Here is a 19,087-nt window from a genome sequence, read left to right on the forward strand (position 1 = left end):
AGAATAACTGAATAAATAAATAAAAAAAAAATAAAGGGGACATTTGTACACATAAAAGGGGGCTGGGAAAATACCCTTCCCCCCAAATCCTACTCCTGTTTTTGCACGCGCGCGCACACGCACGCACGCACACACACAAAGAAAAAAGGCTCTAACTGCAGTCTGGATCATGGTTGGAGCAGGGGCAGGGGAGCTTGGGGGGAGGTGGGGGGATCCAGCAGCAACCCCTTCCAAGTGCTATTTGGTCACTTTGGAAGGGCTGCTGCTGGCCAGGGGAAAGGGGTACTGGCAGCAGATTGGTCATGATGGTGACCATGCTCGGGAAGTGCGACAGGGGTTTCTGCTGCTCTTGCCAAGCAGCTCACTGCCCAATGCCCTTTACCCATAATGGGTTGGCATGTCTGGGTTCCGACAGCATGCCAACCCATCATGGGTAAAACAACCCCTAGCCCTAGAACAGACCATAGGTTATCAGGATGGCTTGTTTGGGAAAAACAAGCCACCCTGATAAAACCAGTCAGGGTTCACACAACACGCTAACCCACCATGAGTTGTTCAAGCAAACAACCCACTATGGGTTAGCATGTCATGGGAATGCGGTCACAGGCTGATGAATAATGCAAACAAACATAATTACTGCTGCCAACCAGAAATGGGAAGATTAATTCGGTCTATAGTTCATAACAAAAAGAAAAGTACATATCCCACTTAGAGAGGAAGGAATCTCAGTCACAGGACTTGACTTTAGCAAGTCATAGAGCCTGCTTTCTATAAAACTGTTACAGGACCTGCTACCTGAAAAGCACCTCAGCCAATGCACATTTGTGGGTTCCCAGAGAGACGTCCCCTTAGTCAGATGAGACTGGTTGAGCCACCACAGCAGAGACCCCATTAACCTTGAGGTGGAATCTCAAGCATGCCTTGAGGGAAATCTATGATTGGAATGGGGGCAGGAACCACTGCAGGAGTCAGGTGTGGAGGGATGGGAATCACTCTCCAAGCCTGAGGATGGAAAGAACAATCTGACTGTATGTTCCCCAACTGAGCTTCTATGGGCCCCCACTCTCTTCTGGAGATCTCCTCCAGAGCAAAATGTCTCCATGAGAGGCCGAGCTCATGGAAGACTCTTGTGTGGGCTGCGTCCACTACTGTGATAGGGCTGTAGTCACAGGAATGTTTTGCACACAGGAGATTATAGCTAAAATCCTGGTAGGTGGACCAGCAATCCAAGTGCCACCTCTCAACCACCACCACCCTTTTAGATGGAAACCTTTTGGGACTCACTCCTAGTGTTGATGGAGACCAAGGAGAAGAAAAATGTGCTCTCCTCACCACCTAGGAAGAAGATTAACTTTTTAAAAAAGTGGGCTACTCTTTCCTTTTGTCCCAAGGGACATGGCTCAAACTTTTCAGTCCATCAAACATCCGCTGGATCCGGTTGAGGAGGAAGCAACCAGATAAATAATCCTTAGCATGATGCCATAATACTACAAGTGGGGGGAACCTTCCAGGCATTCTGGAATTCTTGGGAGTCAAGCATTTTGGGCAGGTGGATTCTTGAGATCACAAGTCTAGGATATGCTCTCTAGTTCCAGTGTTCCCAAGGACAGCTTTTTGCTAGGCTGACCATATTTCCTTGAGACAAAAATGGGATATTGGGATGACAAAAATGGGACGGGGTTATGTAATATTCCATATTCATGAAAAAGTAAGACGATAACAAAAGTTTTATTACATGAACATATTGAGCTAACAATTATTCTGCAGTGACAGAACTCATACAACATGGAAAGGGGTGCAAATGAATAACACTAATTTATTGCATATACACACAAAAAACACTCATATATATATATATATATATATATATATATATATATCTTATAAAATATCACATGAACAGTAAAAAAAATCTGTATGGCATACCACACTGAATGCTCTAATGCAGGACTGCAGTGGCCAGACTGCAAAAAATCATAAACATACGCCAAAAAGAAAAAGAAAAAAGGAATGAGCACCCTGACTGCTATCACAATCCGGTATATACTAATGTCCCACCGGAGAGTTCCGCTGTAATAAAAAAATAGCTAACAGCCTGTTGAACCGAAATATGAGTCTGAAAAGTCCGAATCAAACTGAATGTAGGGCAGAAAGAAAGAATCTCTATGGGCGGAATGATGGTAGAAATAACAGTGAGACTCACCCTCCTGGCTCCCACACACCGAATGGGGCTTAGCGACCACCTCTTGAATTCCCCGCCACTGCAGGCAAGCCAGTGGGCGGTGTCTGATCATCGCTAGCTCAAGAAGCCTGGCCCTGGCTGGATAAATTAAATGGAACTTCCTCCTTCGTCACACTAGTAGTTTTACTGCATGCATTGATTAGCATAGAGCCTTATGATAAACGCGTTCAGTTTTTTACAAAAAATTAAAAACGGGACAAAATTGACATTTATATTAAAACAATGGGATGGTTGGGAAATATGAAAAAAACACTACTGTCCCATTTAAAACGGTACATATGGTCAGCCTACTTTTTGCCCTTCTCCTGTTTCAAAAGACTGGAAGAACCATCACAGAGACCTGTCTGCCAATCAACATCTTCTTGATATAGGGACCATAGAATCCACTCCATCTCCCAATACGTCTTCCAGGGTCTTTTCTGTCATCTTCTGAGCCCCAAAAGGGTACTTACAGATAATCCTTGACTTAGTTTTCCTGAATCATTTTCTGAGAAAAAGAAAGTTCAGGATTGGCAATGCTGAAGTCCACTGTGGATGCCATCCAGCTAGTAGAGTGGTTGGCTTTCATTGACCGAAGTGGAACCCATTTCTACATTCCCACCTCAGCGCTTCAGAAATGGTTCTTGCCAGTTGCATCTGGTGAGCTTTGGAGTTGGTGGTCCCAATTTTTTTCTATTGCTTCTGCATAACTGAAATCACGACAACATTGTTGTGGTGCATGTGTATAACACACATGTTGTTGTTGTTCAGTCATTAAGTCATGTCCGACTCTTCTTGACCCCATGGACCATAGCACGCCAGGCCTTCCTGTCCTCCGCTCTCTCCCGGAGCGTGCTCAAGTCCATATTCATTGCATCAGTGATGCTATCTAGCCATCTCATCCTCTGCCATCCCCGTCTCCTTTTGCCTTCAGTCTTTCCCAGCATCAGGGTCTTTTCCAGAGAGTTTTCTCTTCGCATTAGGTGGCCAAAATATTTGAGCTTCAGCTTCAGGATCTGTCCTTCCAATGAGCACAATGAGCAGTCCATCAGTTTAGGATGGACTGATTTGACCTCCTTTCAGTCCAGAGGACTCGTAAGAGTCTTCTCCAGCACCACAGTTCGAAAGCATCGATTCTTCGGCGCTCAGCCTTCCTTATAGTCCAGCTCTCACAGCCATATGTTACTACTGGGAAAACCATAGCTTTGATTAGACGGACCTTTGTCGGCAAGGTGATGTCTCTGCTTCTTACTGTGCTGTCTAGGTTTGCCATAGCTTTCCTCCCAAGGAGCAAGCGTCTTTTAATTTCATGGGTACAGTCACCGTTTGCGGTGATCTTGGAGCCCAAGAAAGTAAAATCTGTCACTGCTTCCATTTCTTCCCCTTCCATATGCCAGGAAGTGATGGGGCCAGATGACATGATCTTAGTTTTTTTAATGTTGAGTTTCAAACCAGCTTTTGCACTCTCCTCTTTCACCCTCAACAAGAGGCTCTTGAGATCCTCTTCGCTTTCTGCCATTAGGGTGGTATCGTCTGCATATCGGAGGTTGTTGATAATTCTCCCGGCAATCTTAATTCTGACCTGTGATTCATCCAACCTGGCGTTTCTCATGATGTACTCTGCATATAAGTTAAATAAGCAGGTCGACAATATACAGCCTTGTCATACTCCTTTCCCAATTTTGAACCAATTGGTTGTTCCATGTCTGGTTCTTACTGTTGCTTCTTGACCCTCATACAGGTTTCTCAGGAGACAGGTAAGGTGGTCTGGTTCTCCCATCTCTTTAAGAATTTGCCAGAGTTTGTTGTGATCCACACAATCAAAGGCTTTAGCGTAGTCAATGAAGCAGAAATAGATGTTTTTCTGGAATTCTCTTGCTTTATCCATGATCCAGTGAATGTTGGCGATTTGTTCTCTAGTTTCCATTTTCTTTTGTGTATGCATACCTTTGGATAACCACTGTATACCAAACAAAAGCCCTTCCCTGACTCTTTCCCCTGTAATGTATTTTTCAAAAGCATTAATCTGCCACTTTTGTAGCAAATGGCAGCTGAATGAAATTATTCATGGAGATTACCTCTCTCCCCTCCCCCCCCATCCACATTTTCATAGAATCATAGAATAGTAGGGTTGGAAGGGGCCTACAAGGCCATCGAGTCCAACCCCCTGCTCAATGCAGGAATCCAAGTCCAAGCATCCCTCACAGATGGCTGTCCAGTCTCATCTTGAATGCCTCCAGTGTGGGAAAGCCCACCACCTCCCTAGGTAATTGGTTCCATTACAAGGTCGAAGGGCATGGTTATTCAGCAAAAACTTTTGTTTTGGGTCTATTGGACACCACAATGTCTTTTTGATAAAGGCTTGTCAAATTCGGCTAATTGTTGGAGATGTAATGCAGTCAATACTTCCCTTATTCATATGTTTTGGACATGCCCAGTGGTTGCCTCCTTTTGGGAGGAAGTTATTATACAAATAAATTTTGTGTTGGAAAGCTCTTTAATATTTACTAATGTAAATGTCCTTTTAAATTACTTACCTGCTTCTTCGAATGTAACACATGGTCAGCAGAAATTGATTTTTCGCACCCTTTTGGTTGCTAAAAGATTGATATTATGATACTGGAAGGATAAAAGCCCACCGCCTATAATGCAATGGGCTGAAGACTTAACAACACTAGCAACATTTGAAAGAGTGGTATATAGGCATAACTTGCAGATGGACTTATATCTGGATATTTGGTCTGCTTTTACTGAAGTGTATGTGTAACCTATTTTCCCCCTTTTTTCTCGAATACTGTAATATTTGAAACTGAAGATTTTAGAAGATGTTGCTGTATTTTTAAATTTTTGTTATTTTTTCCAGTTTTGTTATGTTTTCGGGGGGGGGGGGGTGTTTTGTTAAAATTCACAATAAGAAACTGGAAAACAAGTGGTTCAAATGCGGGGGGGGGGGGTTGACCTGCTCAGCTTGCAGCCCAGTGCTAGGTGGTGCTCTACAAGCGATAGATTCAGGTACCTTCATTGGAGGTTTCTTTATTTCTACAATATGTGAGAAAACACTGACTTCTGTGGAACTGTGTGGCACACTGCCTCAGCTCCAAGGCCATGCTAAGAGAGAGATGGGGAGAGGTTCCACCTGGGCCTCCTGCAAGAGCTAAAAGTGGCAGGTTCTCTTAAAGATATATATAACACAACAACCCATTCCAACCCTTAATACATTGCACTGCTGCTACAGTCAGTTTTATACCCCCACACACACTCTTGTCACGTGAGTCTCTGGTTTGCAGGCCTCTCCCCATTGCCTTGACAACATCAGACAATGAAAAGTCAGCTTGATACTAGAGACTCAGACATGAGAGAGAAGCAATGGAACTGGACAACAAAAAGAAAACCAAGATTAACTAGCCAGTGACATAGCCCAGGTTACACAGAAATCTTGAACTGATTAATTTAATGCAATTACACCTTTAAATACATTTTCCTTTTTTCTTGCAGGGCCAAGTCCCATTTGGCCCTATGAAGGAGCCTCCACTGGTTCCTGCATTTCTCTTACGGTCAGAGACAGTATCAATTCAGGGCTCTCCCATTCAACCACTTGGCTCCTCTTCTGCTGACCAGAATAACACTTCACAGAAAGTCCAGCTTTCCATTTTTATTGTACATAGATAATTCTCCTCCATGATTTCTCCAGGACTTCTTGACCAGCACTCAGAAGCTGTATGGAGCTGGGTTATCCCCTGTGGATTTCCTCAATGCTTCAGACGAGGCACGAAAGCAAATCAACCAGTGGGTTGAGAAACAGACTGAAGGTGAGAAGTTCCTGGAAAACCTTTCCTAAGAAGAATGATCACTACAATTTCTTCTTGTGCTGTAAGGCTGCAATCCTATACACCCTTACCTGAGAGTAAACCCCAGTGGACACAGTGATACTTACTTCTGAGTAGATATGTACAGAGTTGAACTGTTAATAAAGTGTCTTCAAGATGATGATCATGCGGAACATAGAGGCATATGGGCAGGGCATATGAGAAGCAAGAAGATGTTCGTCAATTTTTTAATATTTTATATGAGTTGCAAGGGTTATGTCAGCTTTCAGGCTTCTTCCCCAGTATGTCTATAAGGTAAATTTCCATGTAGGGTACTGGATGTGTCTTGGTACTACTGAATATGGGTGTACATGTGGGCACACAGCAAGGTAGCACACGGTGCACAGCTGGCCATTTTACATGCTTTGTTGTTGTTCAGTCATTCAGTCGTGTCCAACTCTTCGTGACCCCATGGACCATAGCACACCAGGCCTTCCTGTCCTCCGCTCTCTCCCGGAGCGTGCTCAAATTTTTACATGCTAGGGAGGCTTATAACGAACACATTGTTTTTCTCGTTTTTCTCATTTTTACTGTATTTTATTACACTTTTATTTGTTTATTTAATTTATATCACACTTTATTGCCAACACAATGGCGCTCAAGGTGGCTAATAAAATCTTAAATTAAAACATAGTATACAAAAATAAATTAAACACAATTAAAAACACAACAACAAAAGAAATAAGCAGCTCTGACCAATTAAAAACCCCATTAGCAGCTGACCAGCTCTGCTCTGCCTTTCCATCAGGAGCTTAAAATCTCCCCATTTGATCCACCCAACAATCCTGTGAGGTAGGTGAAGCGGAAAGGTCAATGTGTGGCCAAAAAAAAGAAAAAGTTTTTGTATTATTGTTATACATAAAATTGTTTTCCTTGACTGTGTGTGCGTGCGTGCGTGCGTGCACAAATCTCATGCATGGGTTCAGCATTGGGGACAGAGTAGAGGGCTCACTAAAGACTGCCCCTCGTGGCCTTGGTCTGGCCCTGGGACTGAGCATGCTCAGTGGGCACAGAAAGCCAAGTTGCTATTGCAGGGGTGTTGGTTGTGGAATGGAATGGAGTATCCTGAAAAAAGGCAGGGCAGGCTGGCAGACTGGCTGGAACACTGAGCAGGAGCATTCCATGCTGCAATATTTTGTTGCAGGCCCTGCTTTTTTAATGCTATCCACTATAATCCTGAAAAAATAGGAAGATATTAGGACTGCTTTGCACTGAGAAAAATCTGATATGGAGATTCTTGTCCCAATAATCCTGTATGACTGCATACACAGCTGAAGATGGTGGCTGAGGTTGTATATGCCCCATTGGCATAGCAACACAGATGGAAATATGCATTCCCTACAGACTATGTAGTATGAATTGGGGCCACGTTGGATGACCAACATCCAGTTGTGTACCCAGGGATGCATTTCTATTCAGCCTGCATATACAGTGTTCCTGATCCAACAAGGGACTCGGTGAACAGAAGCTACATCCATGGCATAGTATATCACCCTTGATAGATTAGGGCCCAACATGGAAAAAACAGACTTCTTTATATGGATGAATGATGACAGAATTGTCTTTTTTCTCACCAGAGTTGAGCATATATAAATGCTAATATGTGGAGAAGCAACGTCAACGCTGTGCTGTATTCATATTGAAAAAATAACTTGGGAAAAAGGAATACATAATGGCCGCATTTGGACAACTGATAACCCATGATGTGTTAATAAGCTAAGCAAAGTAGCTTATTTTTGAAATAGTCCATGATCCTCTGCCACACAAATGGGCTAATAAGCTACCATGAGTAGCTTATTAAGGTACTATGTGTAACTTGACTCAGCAACACCCCGCCCCCCATCCTGCTGCAGTCTTCCTACCCAAGCATTGGCACTATTTCACCTCTAAAGCATTGGAAGTTTGCAGTCAGGAGGCACCCAAGCAGAAGGCATCAAAACCCATGCAACTACTCACCAAGGAGGGAAAATCCTGAGTGCACCAAAAAGGGGGTGTTGGCTATAAAATCTTGGGGGTTTGCAGGATTGGGACAAAACTTCACACACAGCCTCTCCTAATCAGGAGACATCCAATCTAATGTCAAAACCCTGAGCAATTACTCCAGAGAAGAGAAAATACTGGGTGCAACAAAAAGGGGGTGGTGGCTATAAAACCTTGGGGGTTTACAGGATTGGGACAAAACCCTCAACTGCACATTTTCCACCATAGCCATCCCTGCCATAGCCACCTTTATTGTCATAAAAATAAACAACAATAAAGTGGAGTTGTGCATTTCACCCCCCTCCCAGACATTGCTGGCAGAGCCACTTCTGTTCACTATAGCACTATAGGGAAATTGCGTAACCCCCACCCTCCACCATTGCTGGCATAAGGCCTTTAGTGTCTCAAAAACCACTAAAGTGCTACAGCACTTTAGCAATATACTGGAGTTGTCCATTTCACTCCCTCCTAGATATTGCTGGCAGAGCTGCTTCTGTTAGCTATAGTGCTTTAGCAAAAGTGAAATTATGCAAAACTGGAATTGCACAAAAAGTGAAATTGTGCAACAACCCCCACCCTTCGCCAATTTGCTTCTTCATGGAAAAGTGACCAGAGAAGGAAAAAGGGGGATGGAAGCTATAACTCTCGGAAAGTTTGCTGGAATGGCACGAAATTGCACAGGTGGGGTACCCTCATGGAGAGCCTTCAGATGCTGTAGTGTAGTGGATAACTGTGCAACTGGGCTTCTTCATGCAAAAGTGTGCATAAAAGGAAAAAGGGGGTGGGAACTATAACTCCTAGACAGTTTGCTGGAATGGCACGAAATTGCACAGCTGGGGTGCCCTCATGGGGAGCCTTCAGATGCTGTAGTGGGTAATTGCAAAACTATGCTTCTTCATGGAAAGTGAGCAGTTCTTCCACTATTCCCCAAGTTGCACAGTTTCAAAGTAGCAATCAGGGAAGCCTGTCATTGTGTGACTTCGCTATAGTGGGTAGCAGTAGAGACTGTCAATAGAGACTGCCATTGTACTCAGGGAAAGCTGTCATTCTGTAACTGTAGGCCTTACCAGGGAACACTGTGCTTGTTTGGCTGCAGTTGTCCTTGGGCTGCTTGTCAGATCTTGGGAAAAGGACTCTGCAGGCTGGAGCAAAGAGGCTGGAGTGGTTTTGGCTGCTGTTGCCAGGAGACTCTGTAGGCAACCAGAACAAGCAGGCATGAGGGATAGATGACACAGTAATCCACGATGGGTTAAATAACCCTTACTGCAGACTGTGGGTTATCAGAGTGGCTTATTTCAGCCAAATATGCCATTGTGGGGCCTTTTAAAATTCTTGACAGATGGCACAATTAGCAATGATGGGTTAAATAAGCCACCGTGGCTTATTTAACCCATCATGGGTTATCATGTTGTCCGAACCCAGTCAAAATAAAAAGAAAGCTCAAAGGCATTTTGATGCAGGGTCTCACTCCTTCCCCATGCTTCAAGAAAATGGTTTGCCTTTTTAAGTAAAGCACTGTGTGAAAATTCTCTTATTCATTTATTAAATCATTCTCATTAGCTAAAAAGAAGAAACTTCAACTTTCAGAACTGTTCTATTAATGGTGAGAGACTCCTTTATGACCTCACGGGAGGTAGCCAATCACAGCCATGAAAAGCAACTTTCTACTTCAAACTTGCAGGGCTTTTCTTTTTTCAAGAGCTTGACCATGGAGAGGAAAAGGTAAATCTGGACTGGATTCAATGTGGGTACTTCCAGAGCAGTCCCATTGCTCTAAATATGTTGTGAGTCTTCTGTGTTATCAAGGTAATTAGTTCTGTAATTTTTCTTTCAAGGTAAAATCCGTGACGTGTTACCTGGAGGCTCAGTTAATGCACTGACCAGACTAGTTCTGGTGAATGCTATCTACTTTAAAGGCCCCTGGAAACACAAATTTGAAGAAGTGTTGACTAAGTAATTGCCGTTTAGACTCAATAAGGTAATGGAATACTTTCCCATGCAGTCCTCTTTCCTGCACAGGCAACTAGTACAAGGTAGATTTTAGGGGTATGGGAGTGATAGTGGAATTATCAATGCTTTTTGAGCAGCACTAACATCCAGGAGCCCAAGCCAGAATGTAGAAGAGGTTGCACGTGCAAATGTACACCCCATTGAAAGCAATGCAGTCCAGATAAATGTCATTCACATTTAGATGAATGCTTCCACATCCACTTGCATTTGGATTCCCATCTGATTTGTGCTGGCAGTTCTGATACTGTGAGCTGTTTTTGAGCGTAGATCTCCTTAGGAGGATTGGGGCCATGTGTCCTTTTTTTGCACTAGCAAATCACACTGCTTTTTAACACTCATTTCTAAAAGAATGGGAAGGGGAGCTTTTCAGTGGGGCTGGATCCAGAAATACACCAGTGGAGGGGAGTCTGGCAGTGGTGCTGTTCTACAGAGTTTTGCAATACGGTTAGCAGAAGACTCCACACAACACTGATACAGCACAAGGGCATCTAAGTGCATGCAATGTCTTGACCAAGCAGAAACAGAATGCTAGTTTCAGTTGTTGATTCTCATAGAAGGATTTTGTCCCGTTGGGAAAATCCCTTCCACTTGTGCAAATGAACCTTTGCATCCAACCCAGTGTGTATGTATGAATGTGAACATCTCCCATTAAATCAAACCAATAGTTCAGTTTTGAAATACTTTCTTGAATTTGCAGGCTTTGATTTCTATTAGTCTGTTCTAGTGCTTCAAGGAGAACAGTGGAAAAGGATAAACAAATCTTAACATTTAGCATGTAGAATTAACACAGCCAGTGGAACAGATTTCCCATCACCTGTGCAATCCCTGCATGCTCCCCAGATCTGCTCCAGAGGTTTGGGGATCTGATGAGCAGATTTAGGGGGGCACGTGGGGGTGCAAGGGGGGAAGGAGATGCCCATTTACGCAAGTGGAACTCCAATTGCTTGATGTTGGATATAGTGCATAAGCCTTTACTTATGTTCTGTTTGTACAAGCTCATTACTGTAATATTCTTAAAACTACCCAGAAGGAAACAAAGACTGTGAAAATGATGTCCATGAAAGAGAAGCTTCCTTTTCGGCATGTCCCTGAATGTCGGTGCCGTGTGCTGGAACTTCCTTACGAGGGAAAAGAACTTAGCATGATAATCCTCCTGCCTGATGACATTGAGGATGACTCCACTGGCCTGGAACAGGTGATTCTTTCTATAAAATAATCTTCCAAAATACAAGATACGAAATGCTGTATTTACAACGCAGCTGCTCATAGGATCACTGTGTATATATGTGTGACAATGAGAATTGCAGGAGCATTCCCAGATAACACATGAAGCAGCCCTGCAATATGACCTGTTCTGTACAAAGTGCAGAATGCAGGCTCTCCTCCCTTCTGCAGAGAAAGGCCTACTTGAGTCTCAGTTCAGTTGAGGGGACTTGAAAATCAAAAGGTTTCCTTTAGCAGGGAGGGAGGGGACAACTGTGGAAGAAATGCCTTCCATTCTGAGAGATGAGAGATCACAATACCGCTGCTGAGGTGCGAGGGGGGGCGGGAGAGTGTGAGCCACCAACACTGCCAAGGAGAGGAGCACAAGCCACTGTCACCCATTCCCCATTCCCCCTTCCTGCCTGTCAGCCACCGCCATCCGTCTTCCCCTCAGTACCTTGCTCTGAGAGGTCCTTCCTGGGAGTGAGGCATTGGTGGGTAGGTGGCCCTGGAAACTGCCCGTGCTTGCCATGCCACATACATTTTCCAGGGAAGCCTCCCCACCAATCCTTCATTCTCAGGAAGGACCCCTCCCTCTGAGCGAGGCAATTTGGCCAGGGGAGCTCTGTGAAGAGCTGCGCCAGCTGTTCTGCTGTGGAATTGCTGCAGCAGAGAACTTGCCACACAGCTCCCTAGAGAGCCTACCTGCTGAATCCTCCCTCTAAGGGGTCCTCAGAGCAAGGCATCTGGTGGGCAGCACTCTGGGGAGCCATGTTGGACACTGTCTTGCTGCAGGCTTTGCTGCATCAGAGGAGTGGCTGGGGAGGTTCTCCAAAGTGGCTACCTACCTATGCCTTCCTCAGAGTGATGTATAGGATGGCGGTGGCAGCAACTACTCCAGAGCACTGCAACGGCTTCTTTCCTGCTGCAGCATTTGCTGCAGGAGGAGAGTGGCCAGTGGGGTCCTCCAGAGCGGCTGCCCACCCTGTGCCTCACTTTGAGAGGCACAGGGCAGGGGTGGCATCAGATCCCATAGCCCTCCTAGTGTTGAGGGATGCTGGATCTGCTGCTCTTCCAGATCTGCCACTTGAGGTGGGAGTTCCACCTCACTTCACGGGGAGGCGGGGGGGCTGGCCCAGTCTGCATGAACATCTGCATTTTATTAAACCCTGGTGTATGTCTCTTCTGGAGTCCAGAGTCCTACAAGTTCATTTTTCAAATATCTGTCTCCCTTAAAGCAGGAGATGTTGTAGGCAGAAATGTGGGTGCTTTATATTGAGTCATATCACTGCTCCATCAGGTGCCACATCATCTCTACAACAGTGAGTCTTCAGTGTCTGGACCAGAGAGATATCTTTTTCAGCTCTGCTACCTGACATCCTTTTTAACTGAAGATGCAGGGCATGGAACCAGTGACACCCTGCATGAAATGCATGTGCTGTGCTCCCTCCAGAAAACAGTGGCCTAGTTTGCACATAACACTAACCCATGGTATGGGTTGTTGAATTCTGGGTTGTTGTGAAGTGTGAATGCAGCCAGGCTAACAAACTATGGCTTGTTAACCATGAACAACCCAGAAAGAGAACACATAATTTGTTGTTGGGCAGGGAACACTGGGTTGTCTAAACCATGGGTTGTCATTCGTGCAAACCAAGAGCCGTAGGTTGTTCATGTGTTGTTCTGCCAAGCTACAGAGGCAGCAGACAGGAGCAATAAAAAGACAACAACAAAAACCAGCCACTCTCCATGCAGCTGCACTTGGCCTTTTCCAAAACTAGCAGTAATGTCAAAGCCTGCCTAGCATCAGAACCCTTTCCCTCTGCTGCTGTTCAGAGCTGCTCCTACCAGCACTGGGGGAGTTTCCAGAGGGTGGTCTCACTGGCCATTTATATGCTTCCTGCTCTCCATTAATTAGCTGATTACAGTCACATTCATGCCTTACCATCTATACTACCTGTAGCCCATTAATTAGCTGATTAGATTCACCTGCAATTCTACAGCAAAGCATAGGTAACTAGTAAAATGTTTGATTACATTAACATGTGGAGTGTTCTTTGTTCGAACTAGCAACAAGTGTGTATCAATCCACAGCTGGCTGGCTTGCCGGCTGGCTAAAATAAGGGGTATGTGTTCAGTAGTGCCTGGCAAGCCCTGAGAAGGTGGAGGGGGAATTTGGGAAGGCAGAATGAGTAGGAGGGGCCCTACAGTAAAGCAACAGAAGCCCTGGGAGGGAAGGGCAATTTGAGCTTGGAACAATTAAGGGTTTGGGTGAGGGTATGGGGCTCATCAAAGTATTGGGGGGAAGAGGGAGTGCATTATTGCAAGAAGAACCTTCATTTAAATTAAAAAGCAAGACTTCAAAAACATTGACAGGTATTTCTTTTATTTTGGTAAAATAACTTTTCCTTTGCATTGCCCCCACGATGAGAGAGATTAAATTTTTTGAATGCAAGGCTTGTAGTGGTTTGCCTAGGGATGGGGGAAGGGAGCCTTTCTTCAGCAGTGCTGAGAGCAGCCAAGGAGTATTCCATGCCCGATGTATAGAATAGACCAACGGTAAGCAGGCAGTTGACATGGGCCCAATTTGCATGGAAATGGTATGAGAAGCCCTTTCTGGTTATATCCAGATTTTCATGAAATTGCTTTGGTCTGTCAGTGGCACACAAAGCAAGAAAAGCAGAGTATACCCTACCCCAAAACCTGCTTCCACACTACACTTGAAACTGCCTTACTTTGGGGTTGGTGGGCACAGAGTCCCATCAGTGGAACTGAATGTCATCAACTGGGTAGATGCAGCTCAGCGAATGAGGCTTGTTCCCCACCCCTGCCCATGCTCAGGGAAGTTTAATGGAAGAGATGAATTATGTGCGTGTATTATATCCCATACCTCTACCCTCACATCCGCCATTTGTCCTCGTAAGTGCACTCCACTTTTAGAATGGTTATATTGATAGGAAGCTGTGCACTGCATAGTGCAAAGTAAAAATGAACAGCGGAGAACTGTCCTATATCAAAAGCACACCACTGCAAAGTAATGAGAGAGTGAAACAGCACTATTGCCAAATAGGGCCACTGTGAAGTAACACACTGTAAAAATAAACAGCCAAGAAGGAAGCTGCAGGAGAAAGCCCCACATGCCCTATATCCAAAACACATCACTGCAGAGTAGTAACAGAGTGAAACAGTGCTATTGCACTATAGTGCAAAGTACAAATAAACAGAAGAGAAGAAAAATGGAGCGCCAGTGGTGAAAGAGTGAAACAGCGTTATTGCAAAGTAGCGCTACTGTGAATTAGTGCTAAGTGGTGGGAAAATAACCCTCTGTGTCCAAAAACAGCACTATTGCCAATGGTGGAAAAAAGGGACGGCCCCACCCCTTAACAGACAAACCCCTAGGAAAGCCCAGCATGCAGGATTTAATTTGGGGGAATGGGGCACAGTGCAGCGGAACCACATGGGACCTGCATTTATGGAGGGGGGAAGACACAGTAAAATGTAGGGGTGGGTGGACCACTCACCGTCTGTCCTGCAACGGTGTCCGCAGGTCGGGGAGGTGATCCATTCCTCCCCCCCCCAGAATCCTCTAGGGCTGCTCCACATCTGGAGGATTTCGCGGAGCTGCACTCCTGCTCCGTAGCGCTGGCAATATGGTAATGGCATCCGCCATTACCATATTCCTTGGGTTAATACAGCCGCAAATGGTGTAGTGGACATCACTTGCAGCTGTAAAGCACTGGTTTTTACATAAATAGAGCTGCAAGTCGCAAGTAGTTACTCCGCGGCATTTGCAATACAGTAATGGTGTCTGCCATTACCATATTCCTTGGGTTAATACAGCCACAAATGGCGTAGTGGATGCCACTTGCGGCTGTAAAGCACTGGTTTTTATGTAAATAGAGCCGTAAATGGCTGCAAGTAGGGTAAACTCAAGGCTTTACGGCCGCAAGTGGCATCCAATACACCATTTGTGTCTGTGTTAAAAACATAGACGCAAATGGAGTATTGGACGCCACTTGCAGCCGTAAAGCCCTGAGTTTACCCTACTTGCAGCCATTTACGGCTCTATTTACATAAAAACCAGCGCTTTACAGCCGCAAGTGGCATCCACTACGCCATTTGTGGCTGTATTAACCCAAGGAATATGGTAATGGCAGACACCATTACTGTATTGCAAATGCCGCAGAGCCGGAGTGCCGTTCCGCAGGGAATCCTCTGGACTCAGAGGTAAGTGGGGCCACTCTGCCATGGACTCATTGGCATCTGTGGCAGATTTTACCAACATCTCTAGTAAAATTACTTTCCGAAAATATACTATTTTCAGAGGAAAGCTGTGGAGTTGCTGCAGAGTGGCAACAATGTTATATGTCATGAACAACCCTGAGGTGCTCTTGTTCTGCACTAAATCATCCATGTAGATTGGGCCATGGTGAAGCCATGGCATTACTACAGTGCTGCAAAGGTATAGGGGATACGAGAAAGGAGCAGGCAAAGGAGGAGGGAAACAAACAACCAGGGGTTGAGAAAACAAACTACAGTTTGATCATCTGCCAGACAAACCCTGGGTAGAACAACAAACCAGGGGTTAACTAGTGGTTAAATAAACCATGGATAAGCATTATGTGTGATCCACATAGGGACTGAAACCAAGCCCCCTCCTCCGCATCAGAATTCTGTCTTTCCATCAGAGCATCTCTCCATTGCTAACTAATTGGAAATATTTTGCCACAGTATACATTCAATTCCTTCTCTTTCTTTGTAATTCCAGCTGGAGAAGCAGCTCACCTTAGGAAAGCTCCAAGAATGGACACATCCAGGAAAGATGTATACTAACACTGATGTTTATGTGCATCTGCCTAAATTTAAACTGGAAGAGAGCTATGACCTTCAGTCTGACTTAGCTGCACTGGGAGTGCTGGATGTCTTTGACAGTGGCAAGGCCAATCTGTCTGGAATGTCAGGGGCCTGGGAAGACCTCCACATATCCAAAATTGTTCACAAGTCATTTATAGAGGTGAACGAAGAGGGCACAGAAGCAGCAGCTTTTACTTCTTATTTTGTAGCGATTACTGAATGCATGTGGCCAATAACATTTGATTTCAATGCTGACCATCCCTTCCTGTTTTTTATCCACCATAATCCAACAGAAAGTATTCTTTTCTTTGGCAGATTTGCTTCCCCATGTGAAACAAAGTAAACTGTAGAACCCCATGCTAGCTCTTAGAGCGGCTCCTATTGAATGGTGATGTTTCTTTACTGGTTTGTGGGAGAGAAGCAAGACTGTTTCCCGAGGCAGGCAGCTTTTAAGATGCTTCCAACTAAAACCCTGGTTTCATTTAATCTCAGATCAACTTGTGCTTCTGTACTGATTTTCTTAGCAGATTTCTACACTGTGACCCACTACTTTTACTTAGCCCCTGCTAGGCCCAAGTAACCATGGAACTGTAGAGCAGCCATGTTGGAATAAAATGGATGAGAGCAATGGGAAAATCCAGCTTTGTGTAAGCTGTCTTCCACCTTCGCTGAGACAGATGGTTGAAAATGTTCCGCCTCTGAACTCAGTTCCAAATGGACATAAACGGTCTGGCCCCCTGGTCCGTGATCACTATGAGGAGCAAGAGCGTGCTACCCCCACCCCCTCTATTATCACTTTTCTACATGGGGAGGACAATCTGTGAAGAGGAGAGCCTCCCCTTCCAATGGGGATAGACAGAGGCCGCTCTCCTCTTCACAGCATCACCCTCCACATGTAGAGGGTGATGAAAGTGACAATGAAGGAGGTGGGGCTAGCATGTACCTCCTTCCCCACTCACATGCTCACTATCTACATATTAGGTACACGTGAATAGAGCTTCTGTCTCACTGGATTCTCTAGTTTCCCCTTCCTTCCTTCCTTCCTTCCTTCCTTCCTTCCTTTCTATTTTTCTTTTGCTTAGCTTTGCTAGACATGGAGGAAGATCCTTAGATCTACCACATCTGCTGTGACTTTTCTTGAATTCAGTGCAATGTAGTCTGAGCAGCTATGGAACTTGGACTGCTTTTCAACTAGATGGGCTGGAGGAAGTACCAGGAGAATGCAGTGTAGGGCCTAGTTTGCATATTCATATATCTGTACATACAAACGTGTCAAATTGCTTTACTAGTAGTTGCTTTGTCAATTATTCTAATTAAAATCACGGCTAGTCAAACTGCACCATTTTGATTATTGTTACTCATATTTCACTGCCTGGCTTGTTCTTTATTTGTATTGCTCTTTTAGCCATAATGCATTTCTTTTTCTTGTGTAATCATTTAGTCCTACAATTTTAATTTCCTAATATTTCTCTATTGCTCATGTTGGAATAAACTATTAATTTCTTTTCAGTTACAGCTGTGTCTCTGTGGTTCTTCTCACTTCTTACACTTTACCCCCCACGGTGCTCAGGGCTGCACATTCCTGGCAGGCTGCTCGGCAGTAGGGCAAGCACTGCCGGCTGCCGAGAGAGTTGGCAGCTAAGGACATGGTTCCTTTAAGAAATCCTTACTGATGCCCAGGTGGGAAAAGTGACAGCAAAATACTCTTGTCTAGTGGCTCTGCTGCTCACGTACACAAGGTCAGTTCTGGCAATAGTGATCTAAACAAAATTGCAAATATTCAGTAACCTTAGGAGGATAAAAGGGTTAGAGGGATGAAATGCTAATGTAGGCATTTTCCAGCCCAAAGTGATTGCCTGAAGCTTAATTAAATCAATCTACAGGTGTACTTAAAATCCTAAAAGATGATGCTGTTAAAGTGCTATGGTCCATGGGGTCACGAAGAGTCAGAAACTGAGTTGTACTTTTTCCCCTTTGTGGTCTGCATTTTTGTTGCTGAGTGCAGTCTGTAGAACCCTGGTAAACCCTTACGCTGACCAGCGTCAGTGCTTACACTGGTTATTACATTTGAAGCACTAAACAGCTTGGGACCTGGCTGCTGGGAAGACTGTGCCCTCCCCATGAACCTGCCTGCCCTTCAAGATCAGCTGTTGCCTTCCTCTTGCGTGCGCGAATGCCTTCAGGAGTACAGTGGGTGGCGATGTGCGAGAGGGCTTTCTTGGTGGCAGCGCCCCATACATGGAACACCCAGGGTAGAAAAAGAAAGGCTTGAGATGAGCATTGGAAGAGTGGTCAGGAGGGAAAGGATTTCAGGGAAGTTTTTCCTAACTAGAAGTGGTGTGATAGCAATTCTGGGGGGAAACAATGCAGTTGTGACAAGTCTTAGCCACAGTCATTACCAATGCAAAAAGGGTGATACTAGGATGGCAGCAAAGTGAGAAAGGCTGCTGAGCCTGCAGCTATTCAAAAATCATGTTCTTTTTTCAACAGTGAAAATTTCCCAGTCTTACACCTGTTGTTGTTGTTGTTCAGTCGTTAAGTCATGTCTGAGTCTTCATGACCTCATGGACCATAGCATGCCAGGCCTTCCTGTCCTCCGCTCTCTCCCAGAGTGTGCTCAAGTCCATATTCATTGCATCGGTGATGCTATCTAGCCATCTCATCATCTGCCGTCCCCTTCACCTTTTGCCTTCAATCTTTCCCAGCATCAGGGTCTTTTCCAGGGAGTTTTCTCTTCGCATTAGGTGGCCAAAATATTTGAGCTTCAGCTCCAGTATCTGTCCTTCCAATGAGCAGTCAGGGTTGATTTCCTTTAGGATTGACAGATTTGACCTCCTTGCAGTCCAGAGGACTGCAAGGTCTTCTCCAGCACCACAGTTCGAAAGCATCGACGCTTCGGCGTTCAGCCTTCCTTATAGTCCAGCTCTCACAGCCATACATTACTACTGGGAAAACC

The 19,087-nt window shown here is 44.9% G+C and overlaps 1 pseudogene across 1 annotated transcript in view; it reads left to right on the top strand.

Moving 5' to 3' along the window:
- LOC146347333 (leukocyte elastase inhibitor-like) overlaps nt 1-17,642 on the top strand; it is a 32,608-nt pseudogene extending 14,966 nt beyond the window's left edge. The window contains exons 4-7 of the transcript XR_014790261.1: nt 5,913-6,030; nt 9,903-10,045; nt 11,105-11,272; nt 16,046-17,642. The product of XR_014790261.1 is annotated as a leukocyte elastase inhibitor-like (transcript). The remainder of the gene's footprint in view (nt 1-5,912; nt 6,031-9,902; nt 10,046-11,104; nt 11,273-16,045) is intronic.
- Nucleotides 17,643-19,087: the final 1,445 nt, after the last annotated feature.

The sequence above is a fragment of the Heloderma suspectum genome, chromosome 4, assembly GCF_057233095.1.
Source record: "Heloderma suspectum isolate Gila_16-S chromosome 4, 16-S_ref, whole genome shotgun sequence".
NCBI lineage: Eukaryota > Metazoa > Chordata > Lepidosauria > Squamata > Helodermatidae > Heloderma > Heloderma suspectum.